Source organism: Gossypium hirsutum, chromosome A13 (assembly GCF_007990345.1).
Source record: "Gossypium hirsutum isolate 1008001.06 chromosome A13, Gossypium_hirsutum_v2.1, whole genome shotgun sequence".
NCBI classification, from domain to species: domain Eukaryota; kingdom Viridiplantae; phylum Streptophyta; class Magnoliopsida; order Malvales; family Malvaceae; genus Gossypium; species Gossypium hirsutum.
Window position 1 is genome coordinate 69114972 of NC_053436.1, and position 15395 is coordinate 69130366.

The 15395-nt window shown below is 32.3% G+C and overlaps 2 long non-coding RNA genes across 2 annotated transcripts; both read right to left on the reverse strand.

Annotated features, from left to right (window-relative positions):
* Window positions 1-7283: 7283 nt before the first annotated feature.
* Window positions 7284-7964, reverse strand: LOC107894552 (uncharacterized). The gene is made up of 2 exons (XR_005907581.1): window positions 7475-7964; window positions 7284-7392 (listed from the first exon to the last, which is right to left on the reverse strand). It is a non-coding gene; the product is annotated as an uncharacterized lncRNA (long non-coding RNA).
* Window positions 7965-7980: 16 nt separating this feature from the next.
* On the reverse strand, window positions 7981-12425 carry LOC121212437 (uncharacterized). Its single transcript, XR_005907582.1, has 3 exons — window positions 12186-12425; window positions 8921-8957; window positions 7981-8109 (listed from the first exon to the last, which is right to left on the reverse strand). It is a non-coding gene; the product is annotated as an uncharacterized lncRNA (long non-coding RNA).
* Between the last annotated feature and the right edge of the window lie 2970 nt (window positions 12426-15395).

Genomic DNA, 15395 nt, shown 5'->3' on the forward strand with positions numbered 1-15395 from the left:
GATATGAAGTCAATTACGAGGTGAGGAAATAAGAGGTGCAAGATTGCTTGAAGCAAATGAATGATATTTTTGTATGGAGTTTGTCACATGTTCACAAAATATCATTCATAAAGTTTAGAATGAAATAAAACATTTATGCTATGATGTTTAAGTAAATACTAATTAGCTATATTTCAATTGATATGGGTCTTATTATTAATACAAAAATATGTAAGTTTGAGTACGCTAAAACGTATTATCCTATTATTTATAGATTGAATAATTCTAAATATTATATTAAAAAGAACCTATAATTCGATTAGTATTTCATTACAATAACAATTAATAAAATTACAATCTTTTTCCTTATTTTACTTTCGTATCCTATATTCCCTCAATAAACAATGTCGTGCATTCACTAAATTTTAATTTATAATATTATTGTTTCGTTTTGTCTAAACAGTCACATATCTACTACCCCTTTTACATTACAATTTTATAATGTTATTAATTATAACGTCTTTCTATATTCATTCCTTCTTTTGTTATAATATAATTACAAAACATTTTCAAATTGCATTTTATACATATTAAATCATCAAATTTATTGAAAAGACTACACATCCATCATAAAACAATTCATGCAACCAATGTCATAAAAATATTAAATCATATAACTAATTACATCGTTCTTTCCCTTACCTTAACTTATCTGTTCCTTAATATTTTAATAACCCAATAATTTATTTCTTATCATATATAATTAGTAATATTATATTTTTTACAATTATAATATTCATCCTTACAAATAAAAACATTTTCCTCAAAATCAAGCCAATTCATGCCAAAATTCATCGTTATAGTGCAAGAGTTTGTGAGTTATGAATAAGGGTGTTCATAGTTCGGTTAAAACTGAATTAATCGATCGAATAGATTTAATTCGGTTAATCGGTCGGTGACTCCGAATTTAGTTCAGTCGGAGGTCAGTTTATAATTTTTTAAAATTTCGGTTATCGGTGAATTCAGTTTAAAATCGAGTAATTAACCAAAATATATAATATATTTTATATATAATATATTTTTTGAACTAAACATTAGCAATATATTTTTTTTATATGTTTTATACTTATTTCAACCAAAATATTTTGGTTCAATTCATGTATTTAAAAGCTTAGTTAATGGTTACAAATTTTTACATTTCATGTGATTCAAGTAATAATAATTCGATTCGATTAATAACTGAATCCCCCATCTCAAATTTTGGAGTTAAATCAGTTTGGATTACAATTGCGAGCTTAGAAGAACCAAATCTTGACTCAAGTGGACCTCTTATTCAGCTTCTTGAAGACCAGCCCATGAAGCCCAATTGAAGATCTATACATATACTTAAAATAAGTTCGGCCAGTCTTGTTAGTGGCCCAATTAATTTCAGCTTTATTATTTTTGGATTTTATTAGTTGAGTTTTGTTCTTAGTGGAACAATTATGTAAAATTTGGCCCAAGCATTTTGAATATACCCTTGGCCGAATTTAGCATTTTTTAGAAGATTTTATGCTTCCTTTCTTTTACTTAAAAGTGATTTTTGGAGTCAAAGATTGTGCACGTTCAAGGTAAGTTGCATTGTGAAAGTTAAACCAATCAAGCCAGAAATTAGAGAATCCCCAGCTTATTGCTTAGATATTGAAGCTGAGGTGGATGGGTGACCTTGGTAGTATCACATAGCATCATACTTGAAATTTCAAAGATACTTTGATCACGAATTGAAGAATGACAAGCGAAACATCAGGAGATTATCCATGAGTTTCTTCATGGACGGAGATGTGTTGTATAAGAGAGGTCGAGATTAAGTACTCTTAAGGTGTATGAATGCAGAAGAAGCATGAACAATTTTTTCAAAGCTACATAATGGGGTATGTAGGGCACGCACAAATGGACACATGATGGCTAGGCAAATTATGAAGACTAACTATTTTGGGATGGAAATGGAGCGTGCTTGTATAGAATATGTTTGAAAATGTCACAAATTTTAAATTTATGTTGATAGCATCCATAATGCTATGAGTAATTTGCATTTTGGCTCCACCATGGCCATTTTCGATGTGGGGTATGGACTTGATTAGGTCTATTTCTTCTAATAGCTTTTAGTGGTGACATATTCATACTTGTGGTAATTGATTATTTCAAAAAAGATTGTCTATTTCTTCTAATAGCTTTTAGTGGTGACATATTCATACTTGTGGTAATTGATTATTTCAAAAAAGATTGAAATTATGTCATATGGAAATATGACTAGATATTAATATACAAATTCATAAAGATAGAAATCATTTATAGTTATGATTTTTTTTTAAAAAAAATTATATTTCATATAATGCGAAAAATCAAAATAATACATTAATAACTAAAGCATATGCACGGTTTCAGATAAAGCATCACAATTACCAGCCAAAATGAATGGGGGCAGTAGATCTAGCAAATAAGAACATCTACTAAGACATTACAAGTTTCCACTTGCGTTGCAGGCTTACCGGACATCAATTCCAACTTCAACCGGGACAACTCCATTTTATTGGTTTATGGGATGGGAGCATAATTACCATTTGAAGTTATGATACCATCTCCCAAGGTCCTCAGAGAAGTGCAATTGAAAGAAGCGTAACGGATATAGGAAAGGTTTGAACAATTAAACCTCGTTGAGAAAAAAGAGATTGCTCAAGGTCAGCTTTACCAAAAGATGGCCATCTAGTGTTGAAAAAGATATTGTCGTAATTGGGGGAAATGGGAGCCAAATGTGGTGGAGAAAACTTTCTTACGAGGAGCTCTTATTCTTAAGAACTGAAATAATTAGAAATTAGTTGCCCAATCCCATAAACTCTGATGCACTAAAGAAGTATTATGCTTGAATAAATGTGTTATAGGTTTGATTAGAGCCTAGAAACAAAGAAATAACTTAAATATAAATTTGATACTTAAATTTATTTTCTTCTAAATTGATACTTAAAAGGTTATTTTTGTCTCAAATTGATATTCAAATGTTTTTCATATAAACTATTTGGGCATTTTTTAAATTCCATTTAATCTATACACGTATTATTTTGAGATCATTACAATAATATTATAATTTGAAATTTTAAAATATATTTAAAAATATAAAAAATTAAAAATTAAAAATTATAAAATTAAAATTAAAATATATTTAAAGTTTATAAAAATTATATTAAACCTTTCTCATTTATTTCTTATCAACTTTTCCAAAATTTTGGCCTGAATTTGAATCATCATTCTAAAAAATTTGTTCCAAAATTTTACCAGAAACAAAACTTTCTTCTCCATTCCGGTATATTTATATAAAAAAAAACAGCCATCAAACTTTAGGTTTCTATTCTCAAGAGATTTGGCAAGAAGGTGAGAGGGCATGTCCATTTAATAACCACTTGAATTGTTTGATTCACCATTATTATCATCACTTTCTTCATCATGCACATATTCTTGATTAATAATATTCTTATATGTCCTGTCAATATTTTTGTAGCCCATAAAATTTGCATCATTTTGACCGACATGTTTTCGGATAAAATTGTATATCATCATTGTAACAACAACAATTATCATTTGCTTTTCAAAACTATAATTTGCCATATCCCTTAAAATGGTCCATTTTTTTTTTCAAAACACCAAAAGTTCGTTCAATCACACTATGTAATGATAAATGTGAATGGCTGAATATCTCTTCTTTACCAGATATAGATCTACGTCTACGAAAATCAGGTAAATGATATTGTTGTCCTCTACATGGTCCAAGATAACCTTTCATTTGAAGATATCAAAAATCAATAAGATAATATTTTCCTACATGTCATAATATGATAAACAATTAATTCAAAGATTGTTTATTTTCTAAAATTATCAATTAAAGAACTTATACTTTATTATTTTAAAAAATAAATAAATGGAATATCTTACCATTTGGTAGGTGCAAAATTTTGTATTTTGGATCTCGAATTACATTAAGAAATATTCTAGTGTCATGCGTCATTCTATCCCATCCAACCATAACAAAGGTGAAACACATATTAAAATCACATACTACCGTAACATTCCAAGTTGGGATACATTTTCTTCCAATGTAAGGAATTTGTTCATTTGGTGGAAGAATAGTGGAAATATGTGTACCATCAATTGCACTTATGCAATCATGAACAAATAACCATATTAGTCTCATGCATATTTTTAGTTAAAAAATATTAAAATATAATAATATAATTTTAAATTTTAACCTTAAAATGTGACATGTATCTAGAATCATTACGTATTTGTTCGGGTATTAAGTTAAAAGAACGATGATTGGGTGCAATTATATCAATGGCCATCCTTGAAACTTTCTCAAGCACAATTGCAAAGTATCGACTTATTGTTACTCCAGACCTTTGAAATCTTTCACGACATTAGAAAACTTTTGCACCGGTCCCCAAGATTTACAAAAAAATTCCCAACATTTCACAAGAAGATACGTCTCCTAAAGTTTGCAAATTGTATCTTGTCTCCAAAACTCTAAACAAACTTGTGAATACAAATTTTGACATCCTAAAATTAACCATACAACGTGATTCGTAACCGTCAAGGATCACTCGAATCCATGCCTCACCTAACTGTTTTGAATCTATGCATGGTTGCTCCAATATATACTTCTCATAATATAATTGCATAGAAGAAGATGCAACATGAAACAAACAATTAAAATTTTTCATGCGTTGTAAAATCTCTTTCTTTTCCCTTTCATCACCACTAGAATTGTCAACCATACTCATCACCTGTGAACAAATTCTACATCCAAAAACCAAACATAAACAACTATTTATAAAACTAGATTACACATAAATAAGTAGAACATAAAGAAATAATCAAACAAAGATTACACATGGATGACATTTATAAGGGCTAGTTTAGCACTGTTGTTTAGTCACATAGTAGATATCTCAATACCCTAGAAGATTAGAAAATTTTTAACTCTCTTTCATTTCCATCTTAATCAACCAAGCTCTAATATTGGGATTATTTGATAAAAACATAGTTCACTTGTCCTTATCGAGTAATAATTTTAGTGAGAAAAAAAATATAGCGGACTAGCTTCTGGAACTTCCTCCGACAAGCTATCAAGCGCTTTGACTGCTTGTAGAATACCATATGGATCCATAACAGGAATCAAACTACATGTGGCTTGACTCATACTTTCAGTTGCATTGCATAAATTTTCAATTTGACTTGACAATCTTACAACCACTCCAATTTGCTTTGAGGATTTCTTCCTTCCAGTTTCAAAATGTGAAGTTCCTACCTCAGATTTTTTTTATTGTTTACATAAATGTAAATATCATTTGAAATGTGAACATCATTTATCGTATTTTCTTCCTCATTCTCTTCAAGCATGTCACTGTCAACATCTTCAAAAAATTCACTAGGGAGTGTACCTGAAGAAGGTGCCCATGCTTTATCGCCGGTGGTAAGTATCCCCATGAGCATCTGGTCCAACTTCTTTTCGAATTCATGATCAATGTTTGAATTTCTAAATTTTTTAGCTTTAAGCACAACCTACATATAAATTGATAGTTTAATAAGAAATTATCAATAACCTCATAAATAAGAAAAAAAATGATAAGAATTATTAATGTACCTTTAGCCTACTTTCCCACCAATCATCTTATGCATCAACGATTCTTTTTATAGGATTCCACCCTAGACCAGTATCATCGCTTTTAAGCTTTTTTCAAGGGTTCCATTCTTTTTTCAAGGCATCCCGCCTATTTTTAAATTATCTTTGTGAATAAGCCTTGCCTGTTTCATTATTGAAGTTGGCCATTATTTTCAGCCATCTCTGTTTTGTGAAATGAGTACTAGGTCACAGAATATTTCTATCAATCTCTTATCCCACATTGCTTTGACATTTTCAGCACTTACTTCAACCACCGAATTCATCTATAGAAATAAAATATTTATTGACTCTAGTTAAAACCATACATGTTTCACTTAGTTCAATTTTCCATTTCAATCAACCGAAAAATAATACCAAACAAGATATTTATTTGATTAATTAAACATTATTTTTTAAACACTTTTTTCAGCTTAACTTTCTTAACAAACAAACAACCAAACGAAATAGGGGAAACTGAATATTAACGTTGTCTTTAGCAGTAGCGTGGTCTCCACTGAGTCAACTCACTCTCAACTTAAAGTCAGGTATCCTTTTCGATATCACTGATTTTCTGAACTAGTCTTTTCTCTTGATATTTAACAAACCAATGTTAGTATTAATCTTTCGTTCATAAAAGACATTAGCATTATTTATTTATTAGCTTCTTCTAACAAGAGTTTGGCTTGTTATCCAGAAAACAAGATGAAAATTAATGTTTTTGTGTCTCGATTTTTCTTGAAAATAGTAATTCTAGTTATAATTCTATGGCTATTTCCTCAATAAGAGCACAGAAGATGAACAATAACATTTCAAAAATGTGGAAAGCATGCTTAAATTTTTTTTTCCCTTTTATACGGTACCTTAGTAAGCATAAGTAGGAGATAACCAAAACTAGACAAAATGAGGATCAAAAGCATAGAACTAAACATGCAATTTGGTATAATTATGTACTCAATCACTGTAAAATATGTCATGTACTACAGCAAAACAGGTTTTTAGCAGCATTTTTTTGGGCCTATAACGGCGCTTATAAACGCCACTAAAACTATTTGCGACGCTTTCCCAACAAAAGCCGCTAAAGATCATGACCTTTAGCGGCGCTTCCCCAAACACGCCGCTAAAGGTCATGTTTTTAGCGACGCTTTTCTTAAAAACGCCACTAAAAGTCACCACTATCCCACTTCTTTGCATTTATCATTCTTACATGTTTCACATTTGATGTTCCTTATAATTTGTAGTTCTGGTGATTTTTCTTCATCGTTTGCTTTTTTGTTCGTATAGTAAAATCAACTATATCGCTTCGTATGAAATTAGTTTCTTATAAATAATGTGTTTAAATTCAATTTATTACAACAGTTTAAATAAAATTCAGTTAAAAAATTTTCTACCAGTAAAAAACAGCAAATAGTAAATACAGCTTTCTTCGTTTCATTGAAAAATGATGTTCAAATTTTGTTACACTGAACTGCAAAATGCAAATCTTATATATCACCAGGATCTTAAAGATTTTTCAATAATTAATCAACAGCGAAAATAAGCATTCTACTCCAAACAGGTTCATCATTGTTACGATGGAGATTTGATACCTTATTTCGGCTTCCCGCCTCAAAGGTAATTACACCCTTTCGACCAACTTTACTCATGGACTCAGCTATCATATTTCCTATTTCATTGTTGTTCCCAGCACTAACAGCAGCAACATCAGCAAGTTCACTGTCTTCAACCTAAACCCCACAACACACTAATTATATTCCCTTCAAATAGTAAAATAAAGAAAACATGAAAGCAGGTGAGCATTAAGATTACCTCTTTTGAAATAACCTTAAGCTCAGATACTAAAGCCCTTGTAGTCTTCTCAATGCCCCTAGTGGTTAAGACAAGATTTGCATCGGCTGCCACCACCTGAATTACAACAGCTCTTAGCAATTAAACACAAATAGCATGGAAATGTATAACTTTAAAGTTCTCTCATGTACCCCAAACATAAGAAACAGTTAAGAAATAGCATGGAAATATTTAACTTTAAAGTTCTCTCATGTACCCCAAACATAATTAAAATAAGCATGTTACTTTAGTGCAACGCATCATTGTACCTCAAAAAAACAGTATAACCACGCACTTTAAGCTATTGTCAATCACCTCCCAGCAGAAATATAAGTCAATTCAACATAAAGCATTAAATAGAAAAACAAAAAATTTATTTTTAAAAAAAAAAGAATAAAGAAAAGAAAAGAGTAGCTTTGATAGGAGAAGGTATTAGTAACCATGTCTACATAGTCATGGGATAAAAATAGTAACTTCATCTTATCTGTGCTAAAACAGGAATTAGTGCCCCTAGCCAAATATCGAGTACCAGGATGCAGCCCACTTCGACGAGCTGTGAGAGCAACAATACCTTCTACCTGACCTGAACTTCCAAAACTTTGACTTTCTGCAAACCCCTATACAATAATATCAAGTAAGAAAGAATTATTAAAATATTAACCAAATCTAGACATTATATTATCATGTTGTTACCAATATTATTAAAGTAGGTTAGACATAGAAAATTGTTTTAACAGGATTACAAGATATTATGATATAGTTGTAGGCTTACTTTTAGGAGACAAAGATGGGAAGACAAAATAGATTAATCATGCTATTTTAGATGCTCAGACACAATTAAAGGAACACCCCAAGTTCCCAACCCCAACCAAAAAAAAAAACTACCCAGAACATTTTTCTGATAGTGAATTTTATGTGCAAAATTTATTTCAAAATGAACAAGTAACAGCAATAAGAGAAGAAAAAGTGAACAAAATTCAAAGATGACAATAAAATAAAAAATTCCAGTCATTCAATGTGTTACTGCTTCAGGAAATAGCAAGTTTAACTACATTAATTTATTTAATTCTAAAGTTAATTAGGTGGAATTTCTGAGAGATTTGATCTGAAGCTCTGATTCATGTTTGAAGTCATGTATTTTCATGCTCTATCATTAATTAATCCAGTTTATAAACTTATAAAATCCACAATATTCACTATCCTTGATGGGGAAACTCAATAACCTGCTAAAACAAAATTAAATAAAATGTGTCTTTTGGGGTTTGAATATTAATATTTGCAACCCCTTTCCCTTAGATGCGACCTCCTTTGTACCAAAAAAAAAGAAAAAAAGATTAACCCATCCTCATTGATGATCAAGACACCAAAACCAAAAGATATGAATAGAAGTGCACAATATGGTAATGCAAAATAGCAAATGTTAAATACCAAGCAGCGATGTGAATCCGGATTCTCAACATCCAACCTTAGCTGTGACAGCCCAAAATTGACCCTAGTCGGGAAGTGGTTTCGGGACCACAAAACCGAGTCATAAAAATAATTGATTTCCATATTCTATGCTTATTATGTGTGTACATGAGTATGTGGAAGTTTCATTCTCCAATTTTGCCAATTGCATGAGAAATTATTAAATAGGGATTGATATGAGACATGGTGAAAATATGATAGGCTAATTTAAAATGGTCTATTAATGCATGTTGTGAAAATGATGGGTTTGCATGTCAAATTACCCAAAATTTGAGCTAGTGGTTGGCCATGCTATGGGTGGAAACATGTTGGGAACATGTTGGCCTAGTGAGGTATGTAGGAAAAAAATAAAATAAGGGGCATGGGCATAAAATAATGAAAAGGAGTATGATGAATACAAAAAAAAAATGTGTGTAGTTGTTTCCCCCCCCCCATTGCCGTGAGCTAAAGAAAAGAAAGGAGAAAATTTTTGTTCATCCTTTCTCATCTTCATTTAGCCGAAACTAGAAAGAAAAAAACAAAGAAAAAAAAATGCTCATCCTTTGGTTCATCCTTGGCCAAAAATTTTAAGGAGGAAGGAAGAAGAAAGGTTGAAGAGGTTCGGCCATGCATGTAGCTAGGCTAAGGTATGTTTGATGATGTTCCATGAGATGCATGCATGTTTTAGTTGTTAGCTTGAGTTCTACCTAGCCCATGGTCTAAATCTTGCTATGTGATGGAAATGACACTCGGCCATGGATGCATCATTCTTGGTTGATGTTTGATGTTGTGGTGATGAGGCATGAGGATGAGTTAAGATTCGGCCTAGGTGGAGTTTGTGTTAATGCCATTGCATGCTAAATATGAAGCTTGTTAATGATGCATGTGATGGTGGCTTGATGATTCTTGAACCTCCTTTTTAGCATTTTGAGTGAGCACATATGTGCATTGGTTGCTAAATGGAGAAGAATCGGCTAGCAAGTTGTGTGCTAAGGCCGAATATAACTTTTGCATGTTAATGAGCAATGCATGTGTTAAATTGATGGAAAGGGAGAGGATGCTTTACTAGTGTGTATATGTGTGTATTAGCCAAGTTTTGAACTTGAAACAAAAGGGTGTTTAGTCAATACAAGTGACCATACTTGTAGAATGTATTAAGTGTTGAAATCGGCCCCAAAATAGACATGCATATTCGGCCAAGGGGGAAAAATTAGCTAAAATGTTGAGTTTGATTCATGATTCCGTACATATGTGACTTTAATGTCTAATGTATAAATATGGGCTAAGTGCCTTGTGTTCCTCTTTTCGATGCTCAAATGATTAAATCAATTTATTTGTTTAATTAAGCTCAAGAGCAAAGGGGAACTAAATCCGATAAAGGGAAGGAAAAAGTGGTCGAATAGCTATCGGAATCGTTCGACAACACCCGAGGTAAGTTCTTGAGTAAGAGAGCTTAAATTATGATGTGATTAGATCATGTTTTAAGCAAATTAAAATCATGCTCTTTGTGTGGCTATTGAGCCGAATTTGCAAGAATGATAAATGTCTTGTGTTTGAGTTTTGCTAACGAAAATGAAATACGAATGGGCCATGATTTATTGTTAAATGTGCATGGTTATTTGAATGATGTCCGGGCTAAGTCCCGAAGGCTTGTGCTAAGTGACAATATCCGGACTAAGATCCGAAGGCATTTGTGCGAGATACTAAATCCGGACTAAGATCCGAAGGCATTTGTGCGAGATACTAATTCCGGGCTAAGCCCGAAGGCATTTGTGCGAGATACTAATTCCGGGCTAAGCCCGAAGGCATTTGTGCGAGTTACTAAATCCGGGTTAAGTCCCGAAGGCATTTGTGCGAATTACTATAACCGGGCTATGTCCCGAAGGCATTTGAACGAGGAGCTATATCCGGTTAAATTCCGAAGGTACGTGATTTGGGAATGAATGAACTTGCTGTAAAATTCCAGTTAATACTCTCGAAACATCCCAACATTGAGGTATGTTTCGTATGTGCTTGAATTTAGTTGAGCCCTTACAAATAAGTATTCGCTCAGTTGATAAACGAGCTACCGGCCTTTGGCTGAGTTCATCTTTTGTGTATGTACATAAGGGTTGATAATGTGAAGCAAGTACGATATCGTAAATTTGTGCATATGAAATTATCCGTTTAGCTATATGAATGCTATACTTTTGTTGTGCTGGAATTCCTTGCTCAAAACTTACTAAGCATAAATTGCTTACTCCGTTTCATTGCTCCTCTGTTTTATAGATTTGGTTCTCCAGCTATCGGACTCGGGATCTTGAAGTCAAAGTCGCCCACACTATCAAAGCCCCCCCTTTTGGTACAATTTTGGTTGAACTTCGAAATGGCATGTATAGGACTACCCGTTTGTTGTGGGTCGTGGACCCTTTGGACTTGTATAAATTTTGGATAGCCATGCGAAAATGGCTTATATGTGTTTGAGTATAATGTTATAATCATTTGGTGTGGATATGCTTGACAAGGATTGGCCACGGGGATGGTTAATCACTTTCATAAATTGTGCTATTTATGCAAAAAGGGCTAGTTGAATCATGGAAACCATGAAATAGGTAAAGTCTACCTTAAAGGCAGATGCTGACAGCAGCAGTGATGTAGATTTGGAAAATCACTAAAAATAGTATGAATGGAATTAAATAGTGAATAAATTATGTAAACAAACCTTGATGAATCTACTTTCATAGGAAAGTAACGAAACAATCATACGGACAGTATGTTAAGAGATATTCAGGTTCTCGTGAGACAGGGCCAGAACGGTTTCTGGATTCCCTGTTCCGAATTTGGAAATTCATTATAAATTAACCAGAGATAATTAGGAGTCATACCATATATGTATAGATTCCTCTCTGAGTCTAGTTTCTATAGAAACAAACGGCATCAGTATTGGAGCCCTGTACAAGGAGATATCCAAGTCGTAATGCGCAAAGGTCAGGGTAGTCGATTCCTGTAACATGGGAGACTTTGACTAATAAACTGTACTAATTGGCCCGACCAAAAATTATAGAAAAAAATATGTAGATGGGCATATGAGTCTAGTTTCAGGGAAAAATCACAAAACTGATTTTCGAGTTGTGAAACTCAAGATATGATTTTTAAAGCGACTAGTACGCAAATTGGCAGTGTCTGGGAAATATTTTTTATAAGGGGTTTAAAGTCTGTTAACACCTCGTGTTCGACTCCGGTGTCGGTCTCGGGTTCGGGGTGTTACATTAGCAGTAGCTTTACAGCCTTCAGGAGAAAGAAAACAAAAATAACAAAAACATATTAATATGAGATCATGAACTAATAAAAGTACAACTGAGCAAAACCATTGTTCTTCAACTCATATATTACACAAACTGTTTAATCTCAATACAATAGAGCAAAACCATTGTTCTACAACTAATCATAACAAATGAACACGCATGCAAATTACTGAATTAGTTAATATTCAAGTTAAAAAGATGAATTTAAAATTTGCATACCTTGGTATTTCTAACTAACCATTATATAGGGATACTGATCAGGCAGTCATACTTATATGAGTTTTATAACACAATAGATAGTAAATTTGATCAAAAATAAATACTAACAGCAGAAATGATTCTATATTTAAATATTTCTTTTTTCAAAAATGAGAATTATTTGTTATTTTTATTTTGTCATTTTTTGTTTCATATATATCAAAACTAAACTATCCTAAAAACATTGACAGTGGTAATCAAGCACGGAATCAATCCATTGGGATTTCACCTATTGATGGTTTCTTAAGTACAGACAGAGTTTAATTCGGATTCACGCAAGCATATGCATATGAAAATGTTGGTAAATTGAGTAAAGAATCCCTCATTTGACGGCAAAAAACTGCCCAACAAAGGACTAGTTTTAAATGAACAAGGCAGAAAGGTTTAAATCTAGAAGAGAGACCCTGAAGATAACTATAGATTTGACTAAAAATACCAGTAAATCCAATAAGCGCTAATTATAAATCCAATAACAGGGTCTGATGAACAAATTATAACACAAAACTAACAACAAAAAAACACAAAATAGACAAACAATCACGCAGCAAAACTAGAGCAAATACAAGAATTTAAAAAAGAAAAAAAGATGAAAAAATCGCAACAAAGCTAAAAACAAGTAGCAAAGTCAAACTGCGCAGGTGATCCTTTCGTTAAGTTTTTCCTTCTCATAATCCTGTTCTACAGCCTGCATTAAAGTAATAATATAACTAATTGCATACTCAATGTCTGCCACGAATATTCATTGGTAATTCATTACTAGGCAAGTGAAACATAATTTATTCTGAATCCAGAAATATTCATTGGTAATATCACTTAAATCTGTAATCAAACCAAATATATTTCTAAACCAACTAAAAAGGACTATAAAAGGACCAATACAGGGAGAAAAACCACACCAAATAACAAATAACATTAAAAACTTTTCACATGACTGGACCAAAAAATAACAATGAGGTAATATTTATATTAACAATACAAATAACATTTGCACATGTTCCTTGTCAGCGAGAAGAACGTTTGTAGTAGCATGAGGGGATTCCAAAAATTCCAATAATTTGGCAGTGACTTCCTCCTTCAAAATAGAAATGACTTATACCCAAAGAAGCAAGAAATATTATTGCATAAAAATGGTACATTTTATACATTTCTTACGTACCTTTCTTACACTAGTCCTCATAAATGGAATATTCAACAAATCACATAAATCAACCAATTTTTCTTTAACACATTTGTCCATTTTTTCTCTTACTCTCGCTTTTTGTTTTTCCTGCTGAAAAGATAATACAATTGTCATTGTCGAAACCATTTTTTAAATGGATGTTTGAAAAATGGGGATCGACTTTTGAAAACCGAAAACGGGAGTCGCCACCAACCTTTTTAGGTGTGATTGGATCACCTTATAAAACGTTTTGGTCTACGAAAATTAAGAAAATAGGTTCGGGAGTCGGTTACGTACGAGGAAGGATTAGCACCCTCGCAACGCCCAAAATTGGTACCAAATTGAATAGTTTTTTGTCTTAATGTCAAAAATTTGAAAGGATTTAAAAATAGGATCCCTTTTTTAAAACCGGAATTATTTAAGTTGAAAATTTGAGATTCCTTAGCTCCGAAAGAATACAAACATCACATCCAGCATGATAGGACACGATATTCTTAAACTCTCGTAACTGAAATCATCTCGTGATTTACAAAATCTATTTAGAAGGATACTTTAGGCATTTAGACAAACGGAAAATCGCAACCCAGCATGTTAAGGCACTATTTTTCGAATTCCTAAATACGAAAAACATTGTCTCATTTTAGGAAAACTTTTGGATAAAATATGACAATTAAATGAAATATTTTTTTTAAAATAATGATTTGAGTAAAATTTAAAAAATAATTTACTAAGAGTAATACTAAAAAAAATTAAAAAATGAAAGAGTTTGATATGATACTAAAATTATTAAAAAATTAAAATATATAAAAAAAATCAGGGAAACATGGATTAAATCAAAATAAAAAGGGTTGAAAAACGAAGATGAACAAAGAATAAAATAAGAACGTAAAAGGGAGAGAAATTTGAGTGAAAGCTCTCAAAAATTTTTATTATTTCCCAAAACTCCAGTGTCTTTACAATGAAGGGAGAGGCCTCTATTTATAGTTGAACCTCCTCAAATCCAACGGTACAGATCAATTACATCAACGGTTAAGATTAAAAGGTATTTACAAATTAAATCTCTAATATTACAAAATCATATCTTCTAAGATTGCATATCATATCTAAGATTGCAATCATATCTAAGATTGTATTATATCTAAGATTGCATATCATATCTAAGATTGCATATCATTGAAGATTATATTTCCATATGAGTCAAGCTTGTAGGTAGACCTTAAATCTTTTCAAGTAATGGGTCATTCCAATCGGGCCAAATTATATTTGTAATTCTGGACTGAACTTGGACTTCGTTTTTTTTGGGGTTTATTATTTTTGTTTTTGGACTTATTTCTGGGCCCGGGCAAAATTGAGTGTCTACTGCTGCCCCTCTTTGCTCATTGTTGTGTAACAGGAATAGAGCAAAGACTATAAAAGGACCAATTTTGCCCGGGCTCGCCGAGTCTTGAGTTCTTGATCCTTGATCTTCTTTAAATGGCCTCTTGACGGCTTCAATCTGCTTCACTACAGCTCAGGAAGGTGATATCTGCTATCTTTGATCTGTTCCCCGTCTAATACAGAGATGTCAAATCTGTTATCTCCGATTTGCTCCCGTCTAATACAGAGATGCCAAATCTGTTATCTTGGATCTGCTTCGATGTAAACACATGAAGGTCAGATCTGCTATGTCTTCGATCTGCTCCCCGTCTAATACAGAGATGCCAAATCATCTTGGATCTGCTTCAATGAAGGTCCAATCTGTTATGTCTTCGATCTG